Source organism: Mytilus californianus, unplaced genomic scaffold, assembly GCF_021869535.1.
Source record: "Mytilus californianus isolate M0D057914Y unplaced genomic scaffold, xbMytCali1.0.p SCAF_6, whole genome shotgun sequence".
In the NCBI taxonomy this organism is placed as follows: domain Eukaryota; kingdom Metazoa; phylum Mollusca; class Bivalvia; order Mytilida; family Mytilidae; genus Mytilus; species Mytilus californianus.
The window spans coordinates 16,650,286-16,671,047 of NW_026262712.1; the positions used below are offsets into that span (position 1 = coordinate 16,650,286).

Below are 20,762 nucleotides of genomic sequence, written 5' to 3' on the forward strand. Positions count from 1 at the left end.
GTACAAGAGACTCAGATGAAGTCCAAACAACAAAAATAATCAACAATACTGTATACAATTTTATAAGCAATCATCATTCTAAAATGTTAAACAGTTACACCAGAGACATATAATACATATTATAATATTATATGTCTCTGGTTACACCAAATAGTTAAAATAGTTTCTTTTCCACATTTTTACGCAATTCGACTTTTGCAACTCGCAACTCGACTTTCTTAACTCGCAACTCGAATTTCTTAACTCGCAACTCGACTTTCTTAACTCGCAACTCGACTTTCGTAACTCGCAACTCGACTTTCGTAACTCGCAACTCGATTCTCACAACTCGCAACTTGATACTCGACAACAAGTGAATCTCCGTCAAAACGGTCAAATGATTTCTTATAGGAGATATCGCCTTTAATAATATGACAAATTTTACTACTTTCAATGTTTGCCTATGATATTGAATTATTAAGTAGATTGGTAACTTTTAATAGCAAAAATTACCAGCAAGACATGATCTACAAGGAGGTCAAAATGTCCGGCGAAATCGTTAGTTTGTAATTGGAGTTATCTAAACATAAAATTAAATCTTTTGTGACAAACGTGAAGGGAATTTTGAAATTAATTAACACCGTAATTTTAACAGCTTTTTTAACTGCAAAACGCGCACTCTCTCGCTCAGCTGTAGTGGAATATTTTCCGGAATTGTTTCACACGTTTTGAACCGGAAGTTGTGGAATTTATTTGCCATTTAGGTAGATCAAAGGTATATATTTCTTGAGATAGAATTTTCTTATACTTTGCCAAAATGAAGATTTTACTATGCTTTTTTTCAAAAATATAAAGTATGGGTCACCGTGCTATTTTACAAGCTATGAGTCGTTGAAAATTGCCTAAATTTGGTTAGATTGTTCATGAAAAAACACATTTATGTGCATAAAAAAAATCTATGAGATAGAATTTTGAAATAAATTGTGAGAAGATAGGTTTTATAATATGTTTTAAGAAAATAAAAAGAAAAAATGGTGTCGCCGAACTTGTTTTCTTGCTACAAGTAAAAATTAAAAATGTCCCTATCAGTCCAGTATATAATTTTTACTAAAAGAGTTATCTCCTCTTAAATGGCTTATTTAAAATGATTCTAAAAACACAAAATTTGATATTTGTTTAAATATTTTGAGTTATACAATAAATCATCAAGTTTTCTTTATATAAATAAACAGTCTAACCAATAAACTGCAAATCTGTCTCCAAATTTGCAGATTTGGGCAAATATCTAGACCGATTTTGTACTGTGATTGTACAATCCAGGATGGTGGTATACCATGAATCTACCTTATTCATTTTTCACTTTCACTTCACTTACTTATAGGTGGCATGGTAGTATTTCCTGGCCCATAAGGGATAATGATAGCCTTTTTAGAATTTTCACCACTTTCTAACACTGCCAAAAATTCTACATTCACAGTTTATAAACTGAAGTACTTTCATTTTACTATTCAGAAATGAATTTGAATGTGTATCATGACCGTTTACTTTTTTTAATATTTTTAAAAACCTAAGACTACTAGTGCATTTAGGTCTTTTATCGTGCAGTGAATACAAAATTCTTAAAAATTCTCAAAAATTCATTTTCATCTGTATGTAAAATTATTTCATATTTTCCTACACCTGACTCATCCCTCAGTTTGGGAAAGTATGTTCAGTTGATACTGTATTTTTTGTCAATCACACTGTTCGGATACATTGACTTAAGTAACAAAAGAGCAACCTAAATTCTGGAATGCAAATACTACCGCGCTACCTACATGTATATTCCCCTGTAATTTATACTATATATTTGGTTTACAGTTTGATTCAGAAGAAACACCGACATAGCTAGATATTACAATTACAATTAATTATCTAATTACTACCACAATTTGATATTGTAATTTTCATTGTTATTAATAAATGTAATGTCAGTATTACAAATCTAATCTTGAATCAATCCTAATCCTATCTTATTTTTGGGAAATATTTTTACAAATTCAAATGTGACGTCACTTTGTGTGTTTTTTTAGAATTTCAAATGTAACATCACTTTGTGCCTTGAGGCTTTGGCTAACTCGGCTGTGTATTTTTATGTGTTGGATTAAGTTGTTTTATGTAATGTATCCGTTTTTATTCTGTAGTTAGTCCCCACTTCGGTTTTATCATGTATATCTATTATATAGTCATTTTATAAAATTTACTGTTTGCAAAATTATAAATTATTCTAAATAATAAGGATGTTCTTGTCCCAGGCAGAAAACCCTGGCCGTGTTAGGCGCAACTTTTTGGAAGTTTTGGTCCTCGGTGCTCTTCAGCTTAGTACTTGTTTTGGCTTTCAGACTTTTTTCATCTGGGCGTCTTTGGTTGGTCTTGTGTGGACGAGACGCACGTCTGGCGTATTGAATTTTAAGCCTAGTACCTTTTGTTAGCTATTATTCGTGTGTTTCTTTGTCCTATATGTTCTCCCATTTAATTGTATTGTGGTCCTGTCATGTGATGTTGTCGTTTTGGTGTTGTGTTTGAGTTTTGGTGTTGTGTTTGACGTTGCCATAAAAGCGGGAGGTTTGGCATGCCACAAAACCAGGTTCAACCCACCTTTTTTTTTCTTAAAATGTCCTGTACCAAGTCAGGAAAATGGCCATTGTTATATTATAGTTCGTTTCTGTGTGTGTTACATTTTAATGTTGTGTTTTTGTTGTGTCGTTGTTCTCCTCTTATATTTGATGCGTTTCCCTCAGTTTTAGTTTGTAACCCGGATTTGTTTATATCTCTATCGATTTATGAGTTTCGAACAGCGGTATACTACTGTTGCCTTTATTTAATGAAAGTAAAGATTTTGACAACATTATTTTGCACAAATATAGAGTCTAAGTCAGATATATTATAAGTATGCTGATGTTGCACAGTTCGAATGATGCACTGCCAATTTAACAGTTTACGTCAGAAGATCTCAGAACTTCAAATTTTAAAATTCAAATTTTAATGTCAATCATTGGGAAGGCCAACTCGGCAACTGATTACCATAATTGCCTTTTGTTTATTTAGTCTTAAGGCATGTAAGGGATTTAAATCGAGATAATATATAAAATGTCCGGCTGGCTAACAATAATTTTGGAAGCCCTGATTATCTCCCCATAATGATAGATTGTTGAGAAAATTAGAGTTATCTAACATTAATCACAGAGAGGGGTAAGCTAACAATTTTTAATTAGTCCCCTACCGACGAAGTTGAAAGGGACTTTAGGTTTGCACTCTGTCCGTCTGTCTGTCCTTCCATCCGTCAGTCTGGCAACTCAGCTTTCCACACTTTTTTTCTTCGTTCTTGAAGATATTGATTTGATATTTGGTATATAGTTTTATAATGACAAGTTATAGATCAAGTTCGAATTTTGTTCCGGTCTGATGATTTAGTCCAGAGTTATGGTCCATAAAAAAAATCCATAACTAATGTTAAGAGTACTATGTTAAACCATATATCTGTACAAAGGGAGATAACTCATTTTTTAAAAGACATTCTTTGGTAAATTGTTTGAGGAATTTTGTGGCAGGTTTATATGTTATTTTGTATAAACTAACTTTCTGATTGCTACATGTATATATATATATTTTTCTTTTATTAAGTGAAATCCTTTAATTAGATAATAATCTATTTTTATTAAAGTATATATTTCATTACATTACATTGTGTAGATAAAAGTTGTTGACATTTTATAGATAAGTTACAAATCTATATTAGTTTGTGACAAATGAAAGAAAAAAAAATTTGGAACTATTAATTATATTTGATTGTAATTCGAAAATAGATTTACATTGTATTACATCATATCTAATGTTAAGAGTGTTATAGGTTTTCCACACTTTTTTTCATCATGCTTGAAGATATTGATTGACAATTGGTATATAGTTTTATCATGACAAGTTACAGATCAAGTTCAAATTTTTGTTTCAGTCTGATAATTTTGTGCAGAGTTATGGTCCTTGGACTTGAAAACATTCTCTCATATATTCAGTTTTCCACACTGTTTTTAGTCATGCTTGAAGATATTGACTTGATATTTTCTATTTGTTTACACCATGACAAGTTATAGAATAAGTTAGCATTTTGTTCCAGTATAATGAATTTTTAACTGGTAGGGGACTATGTATAATGCCATGCAATACTCTCAGAATGCTTGTTATAGCTTAATTAACGTTAAAACAATTTTCCGCTAAAATGAATGTTACTTTATTCAAATATAAGGACTTTGTTAGCAAAACCTACTAATCTTATTAGATATTATGAATTTTTATGACATTAGATAAACAGCTACATGTAACTAGTATATTATTCCAAGATACATCAAGATTGAAAAGACTAAACGAGAGAGTTCACAATGATCTGAATATAAACCAGTTTGAAAACTAACAGCTTAACCATGTGTAATTACTAGTTCAGTTCATAGTAAGATAAGAACATTTCTAAACTTCAAAGAAAAGCACAGAAGAATAAGGCTATCACCACTTGGCATCATTCTAAAATAGACTGTAAAGAAGCTACTGCTTAATTTGATGAAAAGCTACAACTCTGTCTAGCTACTGAGAAGTGCTACAATGTTTATATATAAAGCAGCACATAAACAGTAACAAGAAAGGCTGTTAACCTGTGAACTGTAGACGGCAGCAATTTCAATATTTAAACTTATCAGATTGATGAAGAAAACAGAAACTACATGAGACAAAACAGAAACTGCAATTCCATTAGACCAGTACATCCTACCCTTACTATGAAATCACATTCTCTCACAGATTAACTCCCTCTCTAATTTCCACTCACAATCATATACCATCACCCTCTCCATCATTTTATTTTTTATCCCTCCCTTTCTTGCCCTTTCACTTTTTCGTAACACCCTTAACCAACTACCACCTATACCCCTTCTGCTTTGTGTTAAGTCCCTATGAGAAGATTGGGTTAGTAGATGAATACAATATTATAAGATGTACCAGAAATGGAAGAATTTACATTTTAGAAATATGAAGGAAATTTAGAACTAATTGATACCAAACATAAACATATGATACTGAGCCACTTTTAGAAATGTAGTCTTATTTTTTACACATAATGGTCATCATAGCATTCGTACAAAAGGTTAACAGCTGAAGTTACAGAATGCCAAATTGTGTAATGTAAATTTAAAAATAGAATTCTATTTTGATTGATAAACATTATGAATGCCAAAAGTGTATATTTAACTCTCAATTTTAAAGTGTTTTGGGTGTGTTGATGAAAAAATGCCAAATGATATAAAAATATGAATAGTAAAACAACATGTAAAAGCAAAAAGCCAAATGAAAAAATGCCAAAGTTAAAAAATGCTAATGGTATTAAAAATACCTGTCTGCTAATGTACTAGCCAGCCGTCCTGTGGGTTAGCTGGACTTTAAGGTGCTAGTATTCGAGCCAAAATTTGTTTCTGTGAAAAACAGATGATTTCTATATAATTTGTTCCATCTCTATAAAATTTGTTCCACACTTTACCTGGTGAAATAAGTACCGGGGTGGTGAAATTTGTTCCCTACCTAGTGAAATAAGTTCCAGGTTTATGAGATTTGTTCCTTACCTGGTGAAATAAGTTCTAGGTCTGTGAGATTTGTTCCTCACCTGGTGAAATAAGTTCCTTGTCTGTAAAATATGTTCGAATGGTTAAACAAGTTTAATATCTTATATACTGAGCATTTGTCATCAGTGCGTTTAAAGTTATCATTCATATGCATTATAAAAATAAGTATTATATTAATAATATAAGCAAAAAGTATAAATCATCCAATTCAGATCCTGTGGAGTATAGCAAATGTTTAGCATGTTTAGTTATATACTCTGTAAAAATATCAAAATGACACTTTTGAGCCAGAAAAGAGTAGAATAAGAAAAATCATTCAGAAAAAAAGTATAGTTAAGGATGAACATATGTACTTATTTGAAAAGGACATAATAACTGATCAATTGTATCAAAAGACATGTAGTTTCAAAAGACATACTCTTTTGAAACTGTGTCATGACCTCAGTACATGTATGACAAGAACAAGGGGCCATGACAGTTAAAAGGAACCAAGGTGGAATACTACATAAAAAATAAATACAAATTATAATACTTTTCAATGGCTTTATTTCGTATCTTCATCCTATGGTTACAGACATCCCTTGATTGCAAATGTATCCCATGCAAGCACACTCGGTACAGCATTTAGCTTGCATTATAATTTAAGTGTAACAAGAAAATATTTAGCTGTGCAATATGTTGCAAAAGTACTAATTTCTGTGAAAATATGTTTGAGCGGAACTTATTAATTTCTATGAAATATGTACATGTTCGTTTAAAACTAATATCACAGAAACTTAAATATTTATCTTATTTATAACTCTAAATTCAGATCCTGTGGAGTATAGCAAATGTTTAGCATGTTTAGTTATATACTCTGTAAAAATATCAAAATGACACTTTTGAGCCAGAAAAGAGTAGAATAAGAAAAATCATTCAGAAAAAAAGTATAGTTAAGGATGAACATATGTACTTATTTGAAAAGGACATAATAACTGATCAATTGTATCAAAAGACATGTAGTTTCAAAAGACATACTCTTTTGAAACTGTGTCATGACCTCAGTACATGTATGACAAGAACAAGGGGCCATGACAGTTAAAAGGAACCAAGGTGGAATACTACATAAAAAATAAATACAAATTATAATACTTTTCAATGGCTTTATTTCGTATCTTCATCCTATGGTTACAGACATCCCTTGATTGCAAATGTATCCCATGCAAGCACACTCGGTACAGCATTTAGCTTGCATTATAATTTAAGTGTAACAAGAAAATATTTAGCTGTGCAATATGTTGCAAAAGTACTAATTTCTGTGAAAATATGTTTGAGCGGAACTTATTAATTTCTATGAAATATGTACATGTTCGTTTAAAACTAATATCACAGAAACTTAAATATTTATCTTATTTATAACTCTAAATACATGTAATATTAATTGGAACAAAATTCATGGAGCTATGATATTTGTTCCGGAACTTATTTCACATTTGGTCATAAAATTAGTTCTGAAACAAATTTTACAGTGCTGGAACATATTTTCTGTGATATAAATTCCGATGGAACATATTTCGTATGAAATTTGTTCCGGTGGAACAAATGTCACGCCGGAACAAAGTTTTTATTACACTAGTTCACCAAGACAAATGCCCGCAGTGGGTCACCTATCTTTTCCTTTTGGAGTACCAGTTTTTTAGTCTCAGATTTGACTTGGGGGGCTTAAAATTAACTGAGATAAAATTGAAAAATATATAAAAAAACAGTCATATGTACAATTTAAAAATTTTGTCTTAAAAAAGGAAAAATATCCCCTTTGACCCCCATTCCCAAATGGATAATAAATTGCTTCGCTGAGCGCAGCTGGATACAACCGCAGAGGTTCAACACTGAACAGTTGGGGCAAAAATGAACACAATATTCGCAATTGATACAGGTCTGAATTTGGATTGTAATTAAATATTTGACACATACCAGGTTTCTGACACAGAATAACTGTAGTCAAAGAACTTAGAATTGGTTATATTATTTGAATTTATATTCAATGCAATTGGAAGATTTCTTGCTATTGCACAATACTTCATATGATAACTTGTGTGTTTCTCCTGTCATATCAATATTTTTTGCTTTTACATATATCTAATATAATTGATTGAAAAATGGAAAATTAAAAAAAAAATACATAAAATTTATGACCCCCCCCCCCCTCCCCAATTATTTTGACCCCCCCTTGAAGTAATTACCCCCAAACTCAATCCCAGCCTTCTCTTAGAGGTATGGTACCTTGCAGTACAATTTCAGAGAGATCCATACACTTAAACACAAGTTATTGTCTGGAAACAAGAAAAATGCTATTTTTTTTGCCCCTTTATTGGCCCCTAATTCCTGAACTTTTGGGCCAATTACCCCCCAACCTCTTACCCAGTCTTCACATTGAGATATGGAACCTTGTAGTACAATTTCAGAGAGATCCATATACTTACACACAAGTTATTGTCCAGAAACTACAAAATTGCTTGTTTTTAGCCCCTTTTTTGGCCCCTCATTCCTGAACATTTAGGACAATTACCCCCAAACTCATACCCAGTCTTCCCATTGTGATATGGAACCTTGTTGTACAATTTCAGAGAGATCCATACACTTACACACAAGTTATGGTCCGGAAACTACAAAATTGCTTGTTTTTTTTATCCTTTTTGGTCCCCAATTTTTTTAAAACCGTTGGTACCATAACCCCAAAACCAACCCCAGTATTCCCATTGTGATATGGAACCTTGTGGTACATTTTCAGAGATATCCATAGACTTACACACAAGTTATGGTCAGGAAACTACAAAATTGCTTGTTTTTTACCCTTTTGGGGCCCTTAATTTCTAAACCTTTGGTACCATAACCCCCAAAATCAATCCCAACCTTCCCTTTGTGGTATTGAACTAGAAAAATGATTGTATTTGGTACTTTTTTTGCCCCCAACTCCTGCATGTTTGTGGCAATTACCCCCAAACTCAATCTCAGCCTTCCCTTGATATGGAACCTTGTGGTACAATGTCAGAGAGATCCATACACATACACACAAGTTATTGTCCGGAAACTACAAAAATGCTTTTTTTTTTTACCCTTTTTGGCCCTTAGTTCCCAATCTGTTGGCACCATAACCCCCAAAATGTGGCATTAAACATTGTGGTATAATTTCAGACCAATCGAAATACTTTTACACAAGTAAGTATCCTGAAACTAGAAAAATGCTTGTTTTGGGCCCCTTTTGGGCCCCTTATTTCTAAGCGGTTGGGACCATCATCCCCAAAATAAATCCCAACCATCCTTTTGTAGTAACCTTCTTAAAAAAATTCATAGAGATCCATTCACATAAACTCAAGTTATTGTCCGGAAACCAAATATGTCTTCGGATGACAATGCTGACGATGCAGACGACGACATCATAGCATTATACGAACCCAAAAAATTTTTTGCGGTCGTATAAAAATGTAAGCAAGAATATAAGGATGGTATGAGAGCCAATGAGACAACACTTCTCTCTGTCAAAGAAACAATGTATTAAAAGTAAGCAATATATATATATAATAGGTTAAAATATGTTTAGTAATAACATGGCTATTATATTATACTTGAATCGTATGAAAAAAAATCATAGAAATTTTAGTATTAACATGATTAAATATGGCTATATACAGTGAGATATGTTCATGGACACTTTTTCATACCTAAGGCCATTTTTCATAGGAAAATTGTGGCTTGGACACATTTAAATAAGTAAATATTGTCCATGCCTCCATGGACAGTATTTATATTTATTATGAAAAAATTTTTGTTAGACATTATTTCATAGGGAACATTATTAAGTCATATGAAACCTCCTCCCCCACCCAACACATTCTTTAAATTCCTGTCCAAAGTCAGGAGCCTGTGATTGAATGGCTGTAATTCTAATATTATAGTTTTAGTCTAAATCAGACATAGGTTTTCTCATTTTATTTTATTTTTTAAATTGGTTCATGACTGCCTTTTATAGCTTGCTATAGAGTTTTATGGCTTTAAGGATCATCGTTGAACATTGTATGATGACCAAAAGTAGCTAGCATCTACATCATTTGGTATTTGGTGTATAAGTGTCTCATTTGCAATTATACAACAACTCCTTACTTTAGCTCACCTGGCCACAGCAAGACAAGAAATATGACAAGGACAAAACTGTTGGTTAACTCTGTAAAGGAGTAATTGCCCCTAATTGATGATTTTTACCAATTTTAGTGTTTTTCCTTTTAATTCAAAAACTATAAAAGATAAAATATATGGGGAATGTGTCCATAGGGACTCAGATGATGTCCCTGCTAGCATATAACGTTATAAAGGGACATAACTCACTAACTGTATAAGTGACGCTACCAAAATTTGAACTTAAACTGAGTTTTGTGGTAATAAGCATTGTATATACATTGCATAACATTTAGTTGAGACAAACTGACAGAAGTTGGAAACAAAAAATTCAGCAACTTTTCTATTTGTAAAAAAAACATAACTTTTGAATGGTAAAGGTGACGCCACCAAAACTCATACTCAATCTGTGTTTTGTGGTAATGAGCATTGTGTATAAGTTTCATATCATTTGGTTGAGTCAAACTGAAGTGGGAGAACGTAACAAAAAATACAGCATTTTTTTTCATTTTTAAAGGGGCATAACTCTTGAATGGTAAAAGTGATGCCACCAAAATTCAAACTTGTCTTGTGTTTTGTGGTAATAAGCATTGTGTTCAACGTTTCATAACATTTTGTTGAGGCAAACTAAAGTTAGAAAACCGAAACCAATTTTGGGACATATGTACTTACAGACAGACAAGGGTTAAACTTAATGCCCCCTCAACTGCGGCAGGGGCAATAAAAAAATTCAGAGCAGAAATGATCATGAGGACAAGATTCACAAAATAATCACCAAAACAAAATCTTCAGATATTTTTTTTAATATTCAAAAGAAAATGTATGTTTTTTTGGGGGGAAAACTCAGAAGTACTCCATTTAAATGTTATTGCCACTGAATGTTAATCAAACAAGTAACCATGGTAACTACATGTAGTATGTTAATTTGGATACTGTTGTTTTGTGTATCATACTTTGATATTTTTATATTTTACATCAGATTTTAGTAAATTTAATTCTAAGTAATTAATGAGTAGTTTCTAGTCATGCATCAGTGGTTTTATTTATTGTAAGACTTCTTTCTTCATGGCTCAGTGAATGTTGATCCATTGAGTATTAGTTTACTCTCTAGGTTTAACTAGTTTGTGCTATGAAAACTCTATCTCCTTTATGATAATTGGTTCATTAAGTCATGTGTCTATTTAGGAGGGAAATTCTTTTGTTTAGTCAGACTTTACTTATATTTTGAACTGATTGGAGCTGTGCTGTTCCTTATATAATTTTATTCAAATTTGGTGGACATCTTTGATTTTTTTTCAAATAAGGTCAGTGTTCCATAATTAATACCTCACATGCCTTCTAATATACTGATATGAATTAATGTATTACATTAATGATTTTGTATGAATGGTCAAAATGAATGATTTCAGAATAAAAGGTTCAAATGAATGATTATTATGAAACACAAAAGCACATATTTATAAAATATTGGTTCAATCCGATAAGTCTAAATAATCATTTTATAAGAATTTATGCCAAACAATATTTGAATATCTCGGTTATTGCCAAAAAAATTAAAAGTAATTATGTATTGGACCCCCCTTTTTTTTGACATTTAATGTAAATGAATGGGGACATATGGTTGAAAACCCCCTCCCCCTTTTTATCCTGGGTTGGGATCCCCCCCCCCCCCTTATGTAATTGCTGGATCCGCCCCTGGAAACATTACAGCTTAAAGAAACTTCAAATTGCAAAAATGATCAACAAGACAATATCTACAAACAAGTCAAACTTTAACGAAATTAAAAACTACTCATTATTAGAATTATTGACTGTTTAATGATGACTTTTATCATTTGTTTTCTTTTTCTGGAAAACAATAATAATATTTTACATTTAACTATTATAGATAGAAAGCCACTTTAATAGCAAAAATGATCAGCAAGACAAGATCTACAAATATGTCAAATTTTGCCAAAATCGTGATTGCCCTGATACATGTTTTATGACAAGTTTGTAGAAACCAACACACTCCCTAGAGCCATCTCGTTGATATTGTCATCTTAAATGAACAGAGTTATCTTTCTTTGTACTGATTATTGATATTGCAGGGTCAGATTTTTATTATACTACCAAAACTACTCAGTTTTGTACAAATATTCTAAAAATAATATGCCTATTTATTTATCCTAATTGACATGTTTTTATGTTTTGCAGGAAATTTCTATTAGTAAATGAATCAAATGAAGAATCTTCATGGTTAAATGCATAGAAAGGATATTTGAAGAGAGCCAATGACATAAGGAGAAGCAGTTCTGAATTTTGAAATTGATATAAAGGAGAGGTCATTCATCACAGAAGATTTAATCAAAGTTTACAGGTAGGAGACTTGATCGGTTGATTTTTATCAATAGTCATAAATAAAAAAGATGTGGTACTATGATTGCCAATGAGACAACTATCCCTGAGAGTCCAAATATTGCAGATTTAAGCAATGGTATGTTACTATGGCTTTCAACAATGAGCAAAACCCATACCATATCTTCAGCTATGCATATGCTTAGACATTGCTTGTTTACTGTAATGTGGCAAATGTTTAATGCATATTCAAGATGATATAAAACGTTAATAGATGTAAATAACTTAAGTAGCTTCTAAAAATTTTGTAAAAATTGTTGGAGAGGGGAGGAACTAGCTATGGACGAAAGATAGGTGGTGGTGGCAATAAAATTTGCTTTGCAACAAACCATCTGCAGATTCTTCATATAAAAAGTTGTTACACAGGAGACGACCAGTTATTGAATAGAAATAGAAACATTTGCGTTCTTGTATTATCACTCAAATTTCCAGATCAGATCGAAATTTTTCTGTTAAATATATTGGTATGCAATCCTATACATGCTATAAGCATTTGCTCATCTCATTTCTATGGAAATTACATTGTACTGTTCCCTCATCATAGTTCATAACCTATGAAAAGTTAGTATCAGAAAAATGTAATTAATATAGGTTCAAGTTTGTGCTTTATCCAGTTTAGAGGGAACCGCTTATAAATTTTAGTCAATGAATGGTAGTTTTGGTATAAAATTGTATAAGAATGATTAGCATTGGCATTTCTTGTCTTCGTGGAAATTATTTAACCCTACATCTCAGTCTTAATTCATTAACATTGGCTACAGAATGTTTGCATTGTCACAAACAAAAAGAAGACATAGGTCTTATACTTCTTTGGCATTATGGTTTACATGTTTTATGAACAATTGCCATTTGATATTCAGGAGTAACTTCAAGATATAATTTTTTTTATTCATTTTCCATATTCTACATGGACTATTGGACTAATATTCATAAATTTCATATTTTACCTGGTACTATTATACTCATCAGTTTCTAGGGACAATATTTTGACCCTACTGTTTAGATTTGTTTTTTACTGAAAAAACATATTGGCATAAAGGGACATAACTGATCATGAAGAATGGTAAAAGTGATGCTACCCAAATTTGTACTTGAACTGAGTTTTGTGGTAATAAGTATTGTGTATTATAACTTTCATACCATTTAGTTAAGGCAATCTAAAGTAAGAGAACTATATGACCTCAAATGCATTGATCGTTAAAAAAAGGGGGGTTCCAACCCCAGCAACCCTCCCCTGGATCTGCCATAATGGGGCCTCGGTGGCTGAATGGTCTAAGTAGTGAAACTACTGTATCACTAGCCTGTAAATAGATATAACAGTGATATCATACTTTAACTTTGTTTAAACCTGTTTATTTACTTTTGACTTTAATTATTTATCCCTTGTAATTTTTTATTAACTCTGTATTTGCATTCAGGTGTCACAGGTCAAATTTATTTGTTCATTATGTGTTAATTTACGTTTTTTGATTGAGTTAAGCCTTCCAATTGATATTTTATAGTGTGTTTTTCTATGTTGTGATGTTATACTATTGTTTCAGAAAAGGGAGAAGGTTTGGTACCATTAAAACGTTTAATCCCACTGCAAATGTTTGCACCTGTCCTAAGTCAGGAATCTGATTACAGTAGTTGTCGTCTGTTTATGTAGTTCATACGTGTTTCTCGTTTTAATATAGATTAGACCGTTGGTTTTTCCGTTTGAATGGTTTTACACTAGTAATTTTTTGGGGCCCTTTATAGCTTGCTGTTCGGTGTGAGCCAATGTTACGTGTTGAAGGCCGTACCTTGTCCTATAATGGTTTACTTTTATAAATTTTTAACTTGGATGGAGAGTTGTCTCATTGGCACTCATACCACATCTTCCTATATCTATATAAGAAGTTATCCCTGGCTCAGTATACTTCTAGGATATTGATTGTTTAACACACGTGGTTACAAAACCCAATGCCGCTGGGTGTTGCTAAACCATATACCGGGCACTTCAGTGGCGTAGCCAGGTTCTGTGTGCAGTGCACGCAGAATCTGTCGATAAGAGACAGGGGCCGCTGAAGGCCCCCAGTGGGTCCAAGGCAAAGCTCTGGTAGGGGGCAGGGGGAAGCTCAGAGAATTAAGTAAGCACAAAGAAGAATTTTGTTGTTGGAAATTTATCTGTTCTGTCTAATTTTCTTTAGAATTATATGTAATGACAGGGTCCAGTTATACCTCGATAAACGGACATGAGTGTTGGACTGATTCAGTGACGACAATTTGTTTATAAACCAGTATAATGCTGCTCTACTAATTTGCCTATTGAATATGCTAGAGAACTCGACGGAGACAATCGACCTTCAAAGAGTGATGCAAACAATTTTGTAATATATGTAGGCTGTAACATAATATTATGAAATAGATAATACATTGGCTTAGTCATAGGCCCGATCGTTGCTGGTTTTTGGCCGCTATGACGACACCAAAGCAGTCAGCTGATTATGAACAAGTCAATACAGAAAAGGTGTACAAATAAAACCAATAGTTATGCATTTTTAAGATTGATTAGTACGAGGAAAAGGAGTCTGAAGAACAAATCATGCGGACTCAAAACAATCCAATTATTCAAGTTTGCTTGACATACCGATAAATGGGAATAAAATGAAATGGTTACACGCAAGCGAGACAGCATTTTATCAACATAGATAAAAAAAACGTCAAACGATATTAACAAACGTCCTCCAACAATGGACAAGTGTCTAAATAATATATATCAAGCTCTAAACCGGCCAGAGCAACACAGTTGTGAATACAATTTGCAGAGACTATAAAAGATCCGTCATTGACACCAAATTTCAAAAAATGACAAAATTATAAAGATAGAGTGACTTCCTGACTTCATCTTGGGTAAAGCACATAATCATGAAGCGATGTGAAACGAATTTTTGAAATCGGTATCCTCCAATTTTTTTCAATGTGAATTAACGAAATTGTGGTGTATATATAAGACAGCAACCAAAAGACACACAAAAATAATAAAAGACGTCTAGAGTTCAACATCTGGTTTTTATCTTGTTAACTGATAAGTGATTTGCAAATAACAACAATTTACTGGTTTCATTTAAGCAAGCAACATTTTTCTTTGTTTGGTATTATAAAATATGTCAACAACTTCTTTTCAAATCAATTTCAAAATCAGCATGAATGTGCAATAGTATTAGAGAAGATAGCCATTATTGTCTCATTGTATATCTAAGATAGGTTTTAACCCGTTTCAGTTGCAGTTGTTGGTGGCATCGTAAGAAGAAATCTACAGTATACATTAGAATGCAGTTCTTTGTTTGTCGTTTCCAATGTTTCATATAATTGATCTGGTATCTTTCAACGAGCAACATATCTTTGGATCTCGAGAGGCTCATTGGCGTGATATATATACGCAACTGATCTTCGCGTTTTAACTCTTTAACATTCTGTGGAATTAGAAGGTGGGCGAGAAACATTTCCTCTGAATTAACCAGTCAATCAGTCTTTAAATTTGTTTAGAAGATGGTATATGAACTGATGTAACTGATGATAAAATATGGAAAAGTTTGGGTATTCTTATAAGTATCGATGAATAAATTGTATTTATCGATACTCCCTCACTCTCACACTCTTTCTCAATCATTCTTTCAAAACTTTTTTTTTGCCTGTTTGTTTGTGCACGCAAGTGCGTCGTTGCGTCAATAGTAGCTACGCCACTGCACTTGAACGTTGCTACCCAGTTTTCCTTAATTCCATGTTTGTTCCTTGTGAAATATTGAATTCTGTATATTATTCATTATGTCTAACAATGTTAGTCTTTTATGCCAATCATTTGCACTCATTTTTAATAAATGCATCGCTTGGCTGCCACATTCAGTGGCGTAGCTACCTAAGGCTCGACTAGGCACGTGCCTATACATAAATTTGCCAATTATATACCCCTTTGGAATAAAAAAAAAAATACACATTGTAATTCTAATGCGTATTATTATTTATACGGTGCCCGTCCGTATTCAAACACCGATCTGTACCCTTCGGTGCATAGGATTATTTTGATTTTATTGACAATGCCCGTTTCATCGGCAACTAGTGAAAGATCCTTCAGTGCGATGCGACGCATCAAGTCCTACCTGAGATCGGAGATGAGCGACTTTCTAATCTATCCCTTCTTCATACCCACCCAAACCTCAATGTTGAAGTTGATGAGAGTATAACTGATTTTATTGGCAGAAAAAAAACGTTGACTTGACTTTGAATAAGTGTATCATTGACTTTGTGTATGAAACTGGATCTGAAAGTTATTCATAAAAGTCAGAAATTTTAGATTTGTTTAACCAATTTTTCCCCAATGAGTTAAAAGATTTGTTCGAAAAAGTTGAAAATCGTTTCCCTTGACCCTCTGTGGGCCTTAAGCTTAAAATAGTCCAAACAAATTTTCGCCTCGCTCTCTGCACGCTAATAACACTTGCAACAACTCTTTGAGGGGTCTGCTGAAAGGCAAAATATCTGTCCCTATCCAATAACGATCAATAAACCCTAATTTTCCAATGGCATTTTCAAAAGTTCAGACCTTCATCCTGGACGACCCCTATTACAGGACCTAGTGGCTAACTGCTGTATTTACTAGTATCGTAAATTTGTTTTTGTCCTGATCATGCAAAACTATTTGCCACTGGATGTTTAGCAATAAATCAATCAACTATCTTCCAGTAATCTCAGATCTGTGTGTAATGACCACATTAATTCAAATTCCTAAGCAGGTAGGGATTTTACAGTAGAGGATACAAGAAAATATGAATTTCTTGAATATTGTTACGATAGTATGAACAGAACAGAACTTCTGTATTAGGCATCGACTGTGTGTGTGTTTGTGTGGCTGGGGTGAAGGTTTAAGAATCAAAAGATCAATGGTTCAGGTTGATATCTACCCCAAAGCATAGTATTATTATATAGTAATCTCAGTGTTTACGTGCCTATTTTTAGCTCACCTGGGCCAAGTGAGCTTTTCTCATCACTTGGCGTTTGTCGTCGGTCGTCCGTAAACTTTTACAAAAATCTCCTCCTCTGAAACTACTGGGCCAAATTTAACCAAACTTGGCCACAATCATCATTGGGGTATCTAGTTTAAGAAAATGTGTGCGATGACCCGGCCAACTAACCAAGATGGCCACCATGGCTAAAAATAGAACATAGGGGTAAAATGTAGATTTTGGCTTATATCTCTGAAACCAAAGCATTTAGAGCAAATCTGACATGGGGTAAAATTGTTTATCAGGTCAAGATCTATCTGCCTGGAAATTTATTGATAAATCAGACACCCCGTTGTTGGGTTGCTGCCCCCGATTTAGTAATTTTAAGGAATTTTTGAAGTTTTTGGTTATAATCTTGAATATTATTATAGATAGAGATAAACTGAAAACAGCAATAATGTTCAGCAAAGTAAGATCTACAAATAAGTCAACATGACCAAAATTGTCAATTGACCCCTTAAGGAGTTATTGCCCTTTATAGTCAATTTTTAACCATTTTTCAAAAATTTTAGTAATCTTTTAAAAGAATCTTCTCCTCTGAAACTACTTCGACAAATTTAACCAAACTTGGCAATCATCATCTTAAGGGTATGTAGTTTTAAAAATGTGTCCAATTACCCTGTCCACAAACCAAGATGGCCGACATGGCTAAAAATAGTATATAGGGGTAAAATGCAATTTTTGGCTAATATCTCTGAATTCAAAGCATTTAGAGCAAATCTCATTCATTAAAATATGTTCATTAAGTCAAGATCTAACTGCCCTGAAATTTTCAGACAAATCAGACAACCTGTTGTTGGGTTCCTGCCCCTGAATTGGTAATTTTAAGAAATTTTGCAGTTTTTGGTTATTATAATCAATATTATCTTAGATAAAGATAAACTGTAAACAGCAATTATGTATAGCAAAGTAAGATCTACAAATAAGTCAACTTGACCAAAACGGTCAATAAGGAGTTATTGCTTTTTATAGTAAATTTTAAAAATTTTCGTAAATTATGTTAATTTTTGTAATTTTTATACGACTGCAAAAAATTTTTTGTGGTAGTATATTGGTATGACGTTGGCGTCGGCGTCGTCGTCCGAAGACACATTAGTTTTCGCACTCTAACTTTAGTTTAAGTGAATGGATCTCTATGAAATTTTACCATAAGGTTCAATACCACAAAAGGAAGGTTGGGATTGATTTTGGGGGTTATGGTACCAACAGTTAAGGAATTAGGGGCCAAAAAGGGGCCAAAAATAAGCATTTTTGTAACTTCCAGACATAACTTGTGTGTTAGTGTATGGATCTCTCTGACATTGTACCACAAGGTTCCATATCACAAAGGGAATGCTGGGATTGATTTTGGAGGTAATTGCCTCAAAATTTTAGGAATTAGGGGCCAAAAAAAGGGGCAAAAAACAAGCATTTTTATATGGACAAATACTTTAGTACAAAACATAATTTAAAGCAGTGTAAGGGAGATAAATCAAATACATCATTTGAATTATCTCCCTTACACTGCTTTTAAATTATGTATAAAGTAATGGTTAATGAACAATTAAGACAATTAAAAACAGTGTAAGGGAGGTAATCCACATACAATGTTTTGATTACTTCCCTTGCACTGCTTTTAAATTATGTTTAAAGAAATGCATATTTATAAAGGAAGACCAGTAAAAATATCTGCAAATGTTGCATCTTTTTTTTTTACAAAAAAATAAAATCCATATGAAAGATTTGACACCATATTTTAAATTCTATTTTAAGATAGATTAAGTTAGCACTATGGTAAATTTAAATGGGTAATTATGGTTGCAAATTCCATTGGAAATTTGAATTGAGATTATGACCATATCTTGAGGGAAAGAATTTTTTGGGGGAAAAATGGGGGGGGGGTCAATTTTTTCTCATTTCAGATTTCAGAAATTAAAAAGAATTATTCTTCAAATATTGAAAAATTTCAAGAAGTAATCTTTAATTGCACAGTATGGCGCATTAGATTTGTAAAATCTTTGACCACATTTATTTATTTGTTATGCCGAATTGGGGTCCAAAATTAAACTGTTAAATTAAATTGTTTGTTTGTTTGTTTGGTTGATTTCAACAAAAATTGAATATATGGGGTTCTTTGATATGCTGAATCTAACCATGTATTTAGATTTTTTATTTGTGGGCCCAGCTATCAAACTTGTTCATATTGAGGTCAAAAGGGTCCAAAATTAATCTAACCGTGATTTTTAATTTTGGGTCCTGTTGTTTAAATTGGTCTACATTAAGGGTCCAAAATTAAACTTAGTTTGATTTTAACAAAAATTGAATATATGGGGTTCTTTGATATGCTGAATCTAAACATGATTATGGGCCCAGTTTTCAAGTTGGTCCAAGTTGGGGTCCAAAATTAAACATGTATTTTGATTTTTGGGCCCTGTTATCATCAAAAATTGAATTCTTTGATATGCTGAATCTAACCATGTATTTTGGATATTGGACCATACTAGGTAAATTAAAAAAATTTAAGTTCTTAGACCACATTCATTCTGTGTCGGAAACCTATGCTGTGTCAAATATTTAATCACAATCCAAATTCAGAGCTGTATCAAACTTGAATGTTGTGTCCATACTTGCCCCAACTGTTCAGGGTTCGACCTCTGCGGTCGTATCAAGCTGTGCCCAGCGGAGCATTTTATTTACAAAATATTTTCCTTTGAAACTACTGAGCCAAGTTCATTATAGATAGAGAAAATCGAAACAGCAAGAATGTTCAGTAAAGTAAGATTGACAAACACATCATCATCACCAAAACATAATTTTGTCATGAATTCTATTCTCATCTATTATGTATGTCCTTTGTTTAGTATGAACATAGACCAAGGTGAGCGACACAGGCTCTTTAGAGCCTCTAGTTTTGTACTTATATCAGGCCATTAGTTTTCTTGTTTGAATTATTTTACTATGGTAATTTTGGAGCCTTTTATCTATGACCATGTTCTGTGACTTAAAGTAGTAAATTTCTGTGCCATTTGGTCTCTTGTTGAGATTTGTCTCATTGGAAATCATTCCACATCTTTTTTATAATCATTTACCAATTATTCAAAATTGATTAAACTAAACTTTACATATGAATGGCTGATTAAACTTAAACATGCATACTTTAGGGATAATAAATCTTATTTTTACTTTTCAGTATGTTGAGAGAAGTTCAGAACAAGCAATTTGGTTGAAGAGGAGTTGTCAACACGTCATCTTTGAACAAGGTCAATTGTATTAGAAGTGAATCCTTAACAGAAATGAGACAATAATCAAATAATTCAAAGACTACATGGATGTTATCTGGACTAGCATTTGTATGACCTAAATGTGGTGTTTTTCATATGAACACTTACAAGGCAGATAATAGTCTGTGACAAACATTTGTATGCAATTAAAGACTTGAAGAACTTGTACAGTATTCTTCAGATTTCAGTAGAATTTGTTTAAAACGGTACATTCTTGGTATGAATTGAAGAATTTTTGCTCATTTAAATGAATTATGAAAATGTTTTATATGTTTGGAATAAACAAAAACAACATAAAAGATGGACAAATT

General features: G+C 32.6%; 1 long non-coding RNA gene across 3 annotated transcripts; it reads left to right on the forward strand.

Moving 5' to 3' along the window:
* The first annotated feature begins 725 nt into the window (after positions 1–725).
* LOC127705207 (uncharacterized) lies at positions 726–20,509 on the forward strand. Of its 3 annotated transcripts, none has more exons than XR_007983746.1 (3): positions 726–754; positions 11,970–12,132; positions 20,361–20,509. It is a non-coding gene; the product is annotated as an uncharacterized LOC127705207 (long non-coding RNA). The 3 variants fall into 3 exon arrangements; XR_007983747.1 differs by lacking the exon at positions 726–754 and adding an exon at positions 3,174–3,210; XR_007983745.1 differs by lacking the exon at positions 726–754 and adding an exon at positions 10,874–11,077.
* The last annotated feature ends 253 nt before the right edge of the window (positions 20,510–20,762 follow it).